The sequence below is a fragment of the Vicugna pacos genome, chromosome 35 (genome assembly GCF_048564905.1).
Source record: "Vicugna pacos chromosome 35, VicPac4, whole genome shotgun sequence".
Lineage (NCBI taxonomy): Eukaryota > Metazoa > Chordata > Mammalia > Artiodactyla > Camelidae > Vicugna > Vicugna pacos.
Window position 1 is genome coordinate 18,193,527 of NC_133021.1, and position 11,591 is coordinate 18,205,117.

Sequence of the window (11,591 nt, forward strand, 5' to 3'; positions counted from 1 at the left end):
GATTACATTTATTGAGCGATTAATGTTGAGTCACAGTTCTAAGCATTTTGTTTCTTGGCTAAGTTAACCCTGACAAAACCTTAGGATATACATATTATTACATTTCATCTCATCTAAAACACCATTATTATAAGACACTCCATTATTTTACGCACCACTAAGAAAAATGGTGCCAATTAACCTAGGTCACAATGCTTTTTTCTACGTTGTCAGTGGTGAGGTGCATTCTGATTTCAGAGATATTACAATAAGGGGGAAATGTTCATCTTAGAATGGATAAAATAAACTATTACCATCCCTCACTTTATGAGTGAATAAACTGAGGCATAGAGAGATTAAATAATTTGCCCAAGATTAAAAAAAAAAAAGGCTGTAAATAAAGGTAGAATAATAATTAAGGTGGCCAAAAGTCCCAGGTTGGTCAATGTCTCTTTTCTCTTTCTTTCTCAAGAAAAAATATGATATTTTAATGATTAAAAAAAAACTAACAAAAGACCCTGAAGGAAAGAGTAATTCAGGCAACTCAGAACACATGGAGGGTTTTTGCACAGACGTCAAATCATAGGAAACGTTGCTATTAGGAGCCCAAGAATCTCTTCCATTCAGTAAATTCAACAGAGCTCTGAGCTACAAAGTTGCCTTAATTGAAAGAGTTTTGCGAATATATGTATGTATATACATGACTGGGACATTGTGCTATATACCAGAAATTGACACATTGTAACTGACTATACTTCAACTAAAAAAAAGTTTTATATTTTCTTCACTACCATCTGAGATGCTTTATGTGAACAAGTAGCACTAATAACTTCTCTCTTTCTCCTGGGATTTTTTTCTAAGTGATTGCTACTATTCATGGAAAATAAAGATTGAACATTAGATTGAAAGTTCTGTACAAATGTGTATAAGCAAATGTTTTAAAATGTGAACACTGACTTTGGGAAGGTGACACCAATGTTCTTGCAGTTTAACTTTGTATATTTCACAATAAGTGTTCTTTATCCGGTTGGGAGGCTAGGGTTTCTGACGTTGGTACAGGGACCTGATTCTTGCATCAGAAGCATTTGGTGAGCTTACTAACATAGAGTTCTGGGTTGTACCCCAGACTTATTTAATCAGGCTGTCTAGGGGTGGGATTCAGGAATACACTTTTTTTTTTTTACAAGCTGTTAGCGTTAGGTATGCAAAAGCTTCAGAACCAGTGCTGTGTGTGTGTGTGTGTGTGCGTAATCCCGTGGAATTTTACACTTTTCTAAAGAAGTTAGTTGTTTACCCCATGGAAAACACCTCACCTTATCTAATTATTGCTAGAGTTAAGCATTTTTCTCCATGGAGAATAAGTTGCTACTTTTTTTTTCTCCATCTTTGTAATGTAGGGGAGGAAAACTTTTCTTCTTTCCTTCTAAGTTCTTTGGCTGGTCTAATAATTAAATTGACATATGACGGATTAAACAGGAGAAAAAGAAATTTAATTTTGTACTTAGGGGAGTCCATAAAAACATGAGACTCAAAGAAGCCACTAAAGCAAGCAACTTTTATACCTTTTAGACAAGCCCTCCAAGACGACAACAACAACAACAACTAACAATAAATGTGTGAAGAACTGACAACACAAAGAAGTTTGGACTTGGGATTGTAAATTAGGGAGGAAGCAATAAGATTTGTTTACACAGCCTTCTCAGCCTTGAATTCCCTATCTCTGGTGATAAGGATGTCTCTCTACCCTCCTGGTACAGGGAGGGTAACCTCACATGGGAGATTTACTTCCTCCTTTCAGGGGGACAAAGGAGGGTCAGTGTGTCCATCTTGTACCAGCTGTTTCTCAAGTGACTTTTTTAATTTTATTTTTTTATTGAAGTGTAATTGATTTATAATGTTAGTTTCAGGTGTACAGCAAAGCAACTCAGTTACACATATACATACATATATTTTTTTTCTTTTCAGATTCTTTTCCCTTGTGTGTTATCACAAGAAATTGAGTATAGTTCCCTATGCTATACAGCAGATCCTTGGTTTATTTTATATATAGTCATGTGTGTCTATTAATCCCAAACTCCTAATTTATCCTTCCCCTGCCCTTTCCCCTTTGGTAACCATAGTTTGTTTTTCATGTCCATGAACCTGTTTTTGGTTTGTAAATAGAATTTGCATTTTTTTAAAGATTCCACATATAAATGATATCATATGATATCGGTCTTTCTCTGACTTACTTCACTTAATATGATAATCTCTAGGTCCATCCATGTTGCTGCAAATGGCATTATTTCATTCTTTTTTATGGCTGAGTAGTATTCTCCAGTGACTTTAATTCAAAATAATCAATATACTAAAGTGGTATATTTTGAGGTGGCATATTCTGCTCCCTTTCAATAATAATAGCTATATTTGCTGAATTTGCTTACATGAATTTTTTACTTGGATTTTAGAGTTTTACTGGTTCATTTGTATGTGATTTTCAATCGTGATCCCACGTTATTGGCAAAATCTATGACCTTCCACACAAACAAGCTCACGAACTCAGCCACATAGTCACCAGTACAGAAATACTCATTTCTGTTCCTGTCACATTTGGTGCTAATGCATATCTTGTTTTCTTTTTTAAAAAGGAAAGGAAGAAAGAAGAAAGGAGACTCCTTTGAAGAGCAGGAAGGAAGCGAGGTTGCCACACCAGCTTTCTCTCTTCTGTGGGCTGCTGTCCGGCTCCTCTGGTGGAGCCATCTGTCCCTGGCGCCCTCACCCATCCCTCTGGAAATGCTGCCGCCACCAAGCTGCGGTGAAAATGTCTTTTCCAGGCAGAAATGCCTGCCAGGGGCGGCAAAGTGAAGGGAAGCAGCCTCTGGTTGGAGGGGTCCGGTGTCTGGGAACCTTGAGACAAAGCCCATGTTTTCTCCCTGGGTCAAACCACTTTTGCTGGGTCCGCAGCAACCCAGCTGTGTTAGGAAAAGAGCAGCCTGCCTCAGGGGCCTCAGAGCTGAAGACTGAGGCCAATTCCTGTCTGTTTCAGTGTTCTAAAAAGTGAGCACTCAATGGAGGTCTCCGAGACAGAAACATCGGCCTTTAAATCGACCTTTCTAAACAGGCTGTTAATATTTCCCTAAAACCTCTGCAAATGGTGTAGAACATTCAACAGCTTAGTTGGGTATTTCCTTAAAAATGTCCTAGTTCTTATCAATTTCAGATATTTTTCCAAGAACCCCAGGGAGATTTGCCGTGGGGTAATCCAGGGCACTGGTAAAAATGAAACCACTACCACACAGCTTACAATGCAGTAAATAATGCGAGTGTAATAAAAGAGGCCCTAAAGAAAACCGGAAGGTTTGGTATCTTAAAAAGAAAAACCACAGTGACACGGCTTAGACTTGCTGGATTGGTTACCAGGTTTCTCCACGCACGGACTTGGGGTTTCTGTTACTAACCAGGGCCCTATTCAGTTGAAAGAAAAATCCAGCCACCAGCAAGTTCAACTCTGTTTCTCTTGCATTGAAGACATTAAATTTTATCACTCTATGTATGCCATTTCCACCCCCCCATAACCACTTACTGTTTTCTCCATTTAAACATTGGAATAATAACCTATTTACTAGGCATCCTGGTTTCATAAAGGATTAAGTAGCTTTTCCAAATCACACAGCTAGGGAAAGGCAAAAAAAAAAAAAGGCATCTGGATGTTATGTAAAATCTTTATTCTTTCTTTCACCCCAGACTTTGCATCAGAGGGAAACAAAAATGATGCAGATAGAATGCAGCTGACTATATTTGGTTACATTGTGTTTACGGGAGCCGCAGAGAGCGTTGTTTCCTTGTATTCCTCCTCTCTGAAAGGAGTTGTGTGTTACAGTAATAATAGATGGGGGTCTGTGGGTTAAAAAAGTTAACTTTTAGACATGATTCTGCTCTCTGCTCATAACACAACTCTGGCTAAGTCACCCTCTGATGTCATCTTCATATTTACAAAGTGCAGTATTGAATTAAGTCACCTCTTAAGATCTTTGCTTCCTTTGAGAATCAACCCACATCAACTTATAGAAAAACTGAAGCATGGATTAAAGTGACCAACGGCTACTCCTGCACAGCGACTTTCGACCCGGTCCAGGTAGCTATACTCTACACCATCATCCGTACGAGGGGCACATGCTCAGAAAGGTCCTCTCTGAGCTTAGCAAGATTCAGTCCATAGCATCTTTCACTTCCCTTTACTTCCTCCACCTTGTTCATTTCCTTCGGGGCACTGGTCATAAACTGAACTCTTCTGTATTTGTTTATCTGTCCAGTGGCTCACGGTTCCCCAAGCTGTGGGCTCCCTAAAGGCCACCGTGTTTGCTCGCTGCTGTTTCCCAGCACGTGGAGCTCTGCCTGCCATAGAACTCCCACTCACGTGTTCGGTGAACAAACAAATTAAAACAAAATAAAAAGCAAATTGCTTTTTAAATGGTGTGGTGGTTATTCTTTGCTTCTCACTTGCAAAGTTCATTTTCTTTTATTTTACTTTTAATTTTTTGTTTGTTTGTTTTTTAAGGGGGAGATAATTAGGTTTACTTATTTATTTTTGGAGGAATTATCAGGGACTGAACCCAGGACCCTGTGTATGCTAGGCATGCGCTCTACCTCTTGAGCTATACCCTCCCCCCTCAAAGCTCATTTTGGAAGCAGTCACCGGGGGTAAAGGCAACGAAATGTTAATTTCTGTGCATTACAAAGAGAATCAGAATGATGTTCACAACAAGGTGGACAGCAGTTATCACCGATCTGAGTGTTGGGACTGGGGGTAAAAATTTCATGATCTCTGTTTTCGCAAAGGTCTTTCCCGAACATAAATAGTTTCACAATCAGATTTAAGTTTTTTAAAAGTACAGACTCTTCCTGTGCTAATTTGGTGTTCTTCTGGGAGCAGTTACAGCTACGGCTTGGACATCGGGACTAGGCGCTCACAGGAGCTCTGTGGTGGGTCCAATGCTCCTCCATCTTAAATTAACTACAGCTAAGAAGATGCTTCTTACTACTCCAGTCCTGTTTGGAAGTCTGTGCCCCAGACTACACATGAATCTTGGATCTGGTGGGTGGAGCGGGGAAGCTGATTCTGCAGCAGTTCAGCTAGCTAGAACCCCCCATGGTGGCAGCTTTCAAGTGAGAAAGGAGGTGGGGGGGGGGACCAAGCTGGCGTGGACTCTGACAGAAGGGCTGCAGAGGAAGTGGGGATGACAGGCTAGTGGCTTCACGGACAATAAGCAGCAGCAGACGGACAATGAGGGTCGTATCTCTAGAGCCTACTGATCCCCATGAATGGCTCTTGAATGGAATGAAATTTAGCACCTGCTGAGTCCAAGAACATCATAACCTAATGGCTGCCTGGTTTTGAAAGCAGCAAATTTGGGCTAGAAGTTTGGCTCTGTGTATTATCTAAGTGATCTCAGACATGTTACCTATCCCTGCATTTTAGATTGCTTAAATGTAAAACAGCTTAATTACAGTAACTTTCAAGGTTTTTGTATTAGTGATAATAACTAACAAAGAAAGAAAAGCATTATGTTTTTCAATAGTATTTTAGTACAGTGTAAATACACATAATAATTGATTTCACTTCTCTTGTAATGTCAAACCTGTGGGTTATTGACAGATAGCAGTTGATATTAAAAAAAAAAGGAAAGGAAAGTGTAAAGAGTAAAATGAAAACAAAGTAGCTTCTATTTTTTTCTCTTTCTATAAGTAAAGAAACCAAAGCTCCATGAATTTAGTGGTTCGCCTACTATCATGTGGACAGAAAGTGGCAAAGCGGAGGTTTGAATAAAAAAAGTGCTTTTTTCACTTGTCCCATATTTCCTAGCTCCATTCTCTGGAAGCTTTCTGAAATTCAGATCTCAAGCCCTTTGCACAGAACAAGAATTCCCCAGGCAATTCCTATGAGGCAAGGGGCAATTCTGACCCTAAGCCCCGCCAGCATCAGCTTGGGAGTTCAGATTATTAATGAACGTGTCCGCCCCACTGCTGGTGGCCCGGCTCCCTGAGCCCCGAGGGGGCATCCCAGGCCACAGCCTGGCTCTCGGGACAGGTTTCTGGTGACCTGCTCCCCTTCCTGTGGGTCTGCTGTTAGAATAGAGATGAAGTCCAGGGATGACAGAGCAATATCTCCAACCCTTCATTGTTGGAGATATTGCTACTTGGGTAGCCATGAGAGATATTCCGATGAATTACTGACTATTGGAAAAGGAAGGGTAGACTACAAAAACAACCTCAAGTGTGTCAGAGAGAACTAAAAAGTATGGCACAAGTACCTGGACGCAGCGGTGTGCTGGTAAATATTTAACAAGCAGCTTTGTGAAAGCTCTGCCCTGGTCTGTAGCATTTGCTGGCTTCTGTGGTGTCAATACTCCCACGATGGCCTATTTTAAGCTGCTAATGCGAGGCCACTGAATGCAGGGCGGAAAGAGACATGCTATGATAGTATTTCCACCACTGTGGTGTAATAGACATGAGGGACCTCAGGAGCTTAGAAAACAACACAGCACAATAAAATAATCAGGAAGTGGTAATTTTTTTTAGTATTTATTACCTTATCTTTTCATGTGTATTTCATTTACTTATAATTTTATTTTTAGTAATGACTAGATTTAACCACCAGCTCCCACAGAACCTGGAGAGTTTAACACTGGCTCTGTGAGCTGGGAAAAATAGGCTGCATCCATCCCCTGGGGTCTGGGCAGAGGACTCGTTTGGGGAGAGTGTTGGCCTGGAGGACTAGAGCTGGGTGGGCGAGTGGGAAAAACAGCCTGTGAATCCGCCCACCGCATCTTGAGATGTTCTTAAGCCCCTGCAGCACCTCCACACACCCGTCATCCCTCCCAGCACCAGGGGCGCAGAGATGGGGCAGGAAGTCTCTCTGGGTTCCCGCAGACCCCAAGAAGAATTAAAGCTGGCTTACTTTAAACATAAGCAAAATTGGTGCTCCATCTCTGAGGTTTCCTGGGCTTAGCCCTCTTTCACATCTCTGCCCTCCTGGTGACAGCTGAAATACCTTCAGAACTTCTCCTCCTGCGGTCAGAGAGAAAAGATTACAAATACAAAGTCCTGGTGGAGGTGTAGCTGAAATTCATTCGCCTTGAGGATAGACCCTGAAAAGAAAAACCAACCTCGTGCAAAAACAAGGCTGAGGCCGGGATGGGAAAGCAATGGGAGGTCTCCACAGCTGGCCAGTGGTCGGTCCTGTTTCCTCCAAGTGGTACCAACAATGATCAGCTTGCACCCAGGTGTCTCTGCTGTGGGAGGCAACCACGTGCTGGTCGATGCAGAAAGTTGGCTTTTTTGCGGTTTGGGATCAGAGTGACCTGGATTAGAATCCAGTTTCCTTGGACGTTATTTAACCTCTTTAAAGTCAAGTATATCCTACTTGCAAAGGGAGAGACTAGTGCCTGCTTCAGGAGAGAAATAAGCAGAGTCCCTGGGTGCAGTAAGTACTTAAAATACAATGGCTATCAACGTGATTTTTAATATGGTCGAGATGTATTCTGATGCGTCATTAGTTTGAAATCCATCCATCAAAGCAACTTGATGCCTAGGAAAAAAAAAAGTTCTAATGAACATGACCCTTGGCTTTATTTCAGAAAGGAAAGAAGTTTCCCCAATCCACACTGAGTGGAATCTGTTGGCAATTGTTTTCAGGGCTGTAACGTAAATTGCAAGGGCAAAAACTGAAATGTGTAAAACTCACTTGGATCAACAAGTCACAAGAGAATAAGCAGCCAACACCTTTTTATTCAGGCTGTGGAAATAGTAATCTGGCCAATTTCCTAACGTGGACCGTCTGAAGAATACCATTTCAAAGGAGGTCAGGAAGGACTGTTTTTGGAGAGGATGCTACCCTAGTGGTTTTTTCTGGGTCTGCATTTACATTTGCAGATCAGATTATACTTACTTTTTTCAACCCATTCCTTGCCTCTCCCAGGCAACATGTTGCCAAGAGTCCCTCACACCACAGCCAGCACTCTTTTTACACTGTGTTTGCAGGTGATGCATAGAACCGGGGTACCGGGGTAGGGGATTCAGGTGAATAAGGAGTCATGGGCCGGGCCTGAAACTGCACAGAGATAACTTCCACAAACACACCCGGGATGCTGCGACATTTGTCCCCAGAGTTTGGGGGAGCCTCACTGCTGAGCCTGTCTCCTCCCCCGCCCCAAATGTGAAAAATGAAAGCTATTGCATCGCCCAGAGGACAGAACCTTGCAGTTCCTAGGGGCATCCCGGGCCATGTGGTAATCTCGGAAGCCTGAGGTTAAGAAATGCTGTACCAGGAGTTTCCATCCGGGAGGTGGAAGGGAGAAGCACCACTCAGTAGTTTCTGTTTTCAAAGTGTGATTCAGGGACCTCACATTTGGGGAAGTCACAGCACAAAGCAGTGAACAAAAACATGACACACATCACACAGAACGGTGCGATTCAGGAACTTTGCGAGACCTGAGTTTTAGCTTTCTGTACAGGAGAACAGAAGATCTCTGGTTGACACACGGGCTCATTTTACCCACGGCCTCCATAGAGAAACAACAGCCACAGCTGAGAGCATTAGGAATCCGGGGATTTCTCACCCCACCCCACCACATGAGGGCTCCATCTCTGCCCCAGGCCCCATTTCCCTCCTTCAGTTGCTGTTCCCACTTTGCACAGTGCTCATGAAAGTGGGCGGGTACAGTGATGTCCCACAAGGAGGGAGGAGGACAGAGAAGAGTGCCCCTTTCATCCTTGTCTGCCCTCCTCCCTGAGTCCTAGGGGGACCTGAAGGGGAAATCCCGATGTGGCAGGAATGTAGATACCCCTTTACTCCTTAAGGCAGCCAGCTGCCTATGTGGTCTTATCTGGGATGCACAAGTGGTCCCCTCAGGTCTGATGGACACCTCTAATCCACTGCAAGATGCTGAGTGAGGCCAGCAGGTCCGTCAGCCAGCAGCTGCAGGCGTCCAGGCTGGGCTGGAAGAATCAGTTTGTGTTTCCAGTACCAGAGGAGCAAGGCCAAAGCCCAGGGAGCATGGGCAGTGGGGGCGGGGCATGGGGTGCGGCTGGTGGCCCAGAGCTGGGGGAGGTGGCCTTGCATCTCCTCCCTTGGATGCTTCATCCTTGGGTCTGCTGTGTCTTTTTAGTGCCATCCAAGCTAAATGCTCTGACAGTGCGTACAAGTTTTGTAAATTACAGCTTTGTCACTTAAGAGGACTTAATATGAACAGGTTCAATTCTAAATTAAATCCAATCACATTATCGTAAGAAACTTAACGTATGCCAATGAAAAATAAGTCCTACCAGACTGATTATATAAAATACCATTTCAACTGTGAAAAATTTAAAGATGACAGTAATGGTTTTAACTTCATTACTCATGTGTCTGTACAATTTCTCATCTGAAGGTTATTATCAGAATTTTGAAGACGTCATTTTTTAAACATCTTTATTGGTAAGTAGGTACAATTGCTACAACAGAAACCAGATAAAAAGAAGTTACGCTCATGAAATTGGGCTCAAGTTCCTCTTTAAAAATATTGAAAGCTTTGCCGAAATTCAGTACGTGATCTTCCTCGAACTCTTTGTATTTTATTGTTATTATAATTTAAGAAAATGAAATGCATTTTTTTCGCCAAGCCACATATAGGTATCCCCCAATTTATTCCAGTTTATCCCAGTAATCTCTAAAAATATTTTATGAATATGAATAAGACTGGAAAGCAGTGTCCTGTATTATATTTATTAACCCAGAGCCAGTTAGGGTTACACAGGCTGATGCACTGAGCGGGTAACCTTCCGTTGTTAATTGGTTTCTGTAAGCCAAGGAGTTCTGATTTCCAAACTACAGGTGACAAATCTATCATTGTCCCAATTTGCAAGTGGAGAAAGCCTCTTCAAGGAAACTGCAACGTTGCAACTCAGTTTTAAAGTGCCTTTTGTTGGCTGCAAACAGCTTCAAAATCTGCTTTGTAATGTACTTTAATAATGGTCTCCCGAGTGGGGGTATAACTCAGTGGTAAAACCCATGCCTAGCATGGAGGAGGTCCTGGGCTCAAATTCCAGTACCTCTGCTTAAAAATAATAATAAAAAAAAGTAAATAAATAAACCTCATTACCTTCCTCCCGTACAAAAAAAAACAAGAGAGAGAGCGAGACTTCCTGAATCACATCACCCTCTGGTGGCTTCCCCTTGCAAGTTTAAATTCTCACTTTTCTAGCACTCTCCTGAAAGACAGGGATTGCTTTTGCAAGCCTGTGTAACCAAGTTTTGACCAAGAGAAATGAAAACTTTGCAAACTTTTTATTTCTTTCCAGTTATCCTCTCTCTATCCAGTAATCCGGGTCACCAGATCGAGTTTTTGCTAGACTTTAAAAACGTGTTTGAGTAAAACCTCCTCTAATTTACCCCACCAGGTGAAATCCGCTCTTGCACAAGCAATTAATAGCCAGAGAGCACCCTGCTGCAGCAGCCATTTCCCCAGCTCCCTAAAACGCAGCTATATTTGGAAGACCTCTATGTAGGAAGTAAGGCTAAAATTTAGTTCCCAGAAGACTAGGTGTGGTTTTAATGAGCTCATCAAGGGGGTGGGGCAGGAGTGTTTCCATGTTTCTATTTTTAAAATGCTTATAAAGACCATCCTTTATTGTTCAAAGACAACAGAAACGTTGTCACTCAGCTTACAATTAGAGGCAACAACCCGGCCAATCTGGTTCCCAGAGAAAAGGCTAAGGGACTTGATATTTCAGTTTCAGCTTAGAGACCCGGTTAATCTGCCCTTGAACCCAGGCCAAATTCAGCGGAGTCCGCGTCCAAGACAGCCAGGCTTCTCCCAGGCTGGGCGAGACAGGGCGGCAGGGTTGGTCCAAGCCGCACTCCCTCCTCTAAGGCCAGAATAAAGCCCAGTCCCCCTGGACCAGGCGGGTGGTGCAGGCCTGGGACCGCCTGGACCTGGTACGCGTCCCCGGTCATTCATGCCGAAGCACTCTAGTGTTTCAAATAATTTGGGTCTGCCTTACAGGACCTGAAGTGAAATCTGAGCGGGGCGGGCGGTGGTTCTGGGAAGCTCCCTGCGCCTCCTTGCAGCGCTGGGCGCCTCTGTTCCCCCGCCCCCACGCCCAGCCCCGCCTCCCTACTCCTCTGGCGTGGGGGGATGGGGACGCGGTAAAGTGCCGGGGACACCCAGGACCTCTCCTTCTCCGGGCTGTCTCAGGAAATGCTGGCGGGGATACGGGGTTGGGGAAGAGGTGGGGAAAGTGCACTGTAACTCAGGAGGTATTGGGAATATCCCGCAGAGCGGATTTCGTGGAGAAAGGCGCTATTTCCCTCGAACTTTCTTCTGGCTTCACCGAGAGTAAACGCTTTCCACTCGAGAAGGAAGAACACTCTAGACGAACTTCGATTTTCTTCCCAAGCAAGACAGAGACTCTCAGACTGGGATTAGGAGGAGATCAGTGCAGATACACTGCGTAATTGGGCGGTGCCGCAAAATAACCAGTTCCAATAAAAGCTGTAAAGAGCGAAACCAGGTTTCGCTGTCTAAGTACCCCGGCCCCGGTCCAAGTGCTCGCCCTCCGCCCACCCAGACGCCGCCCGTCCCAAGCACGTAAAC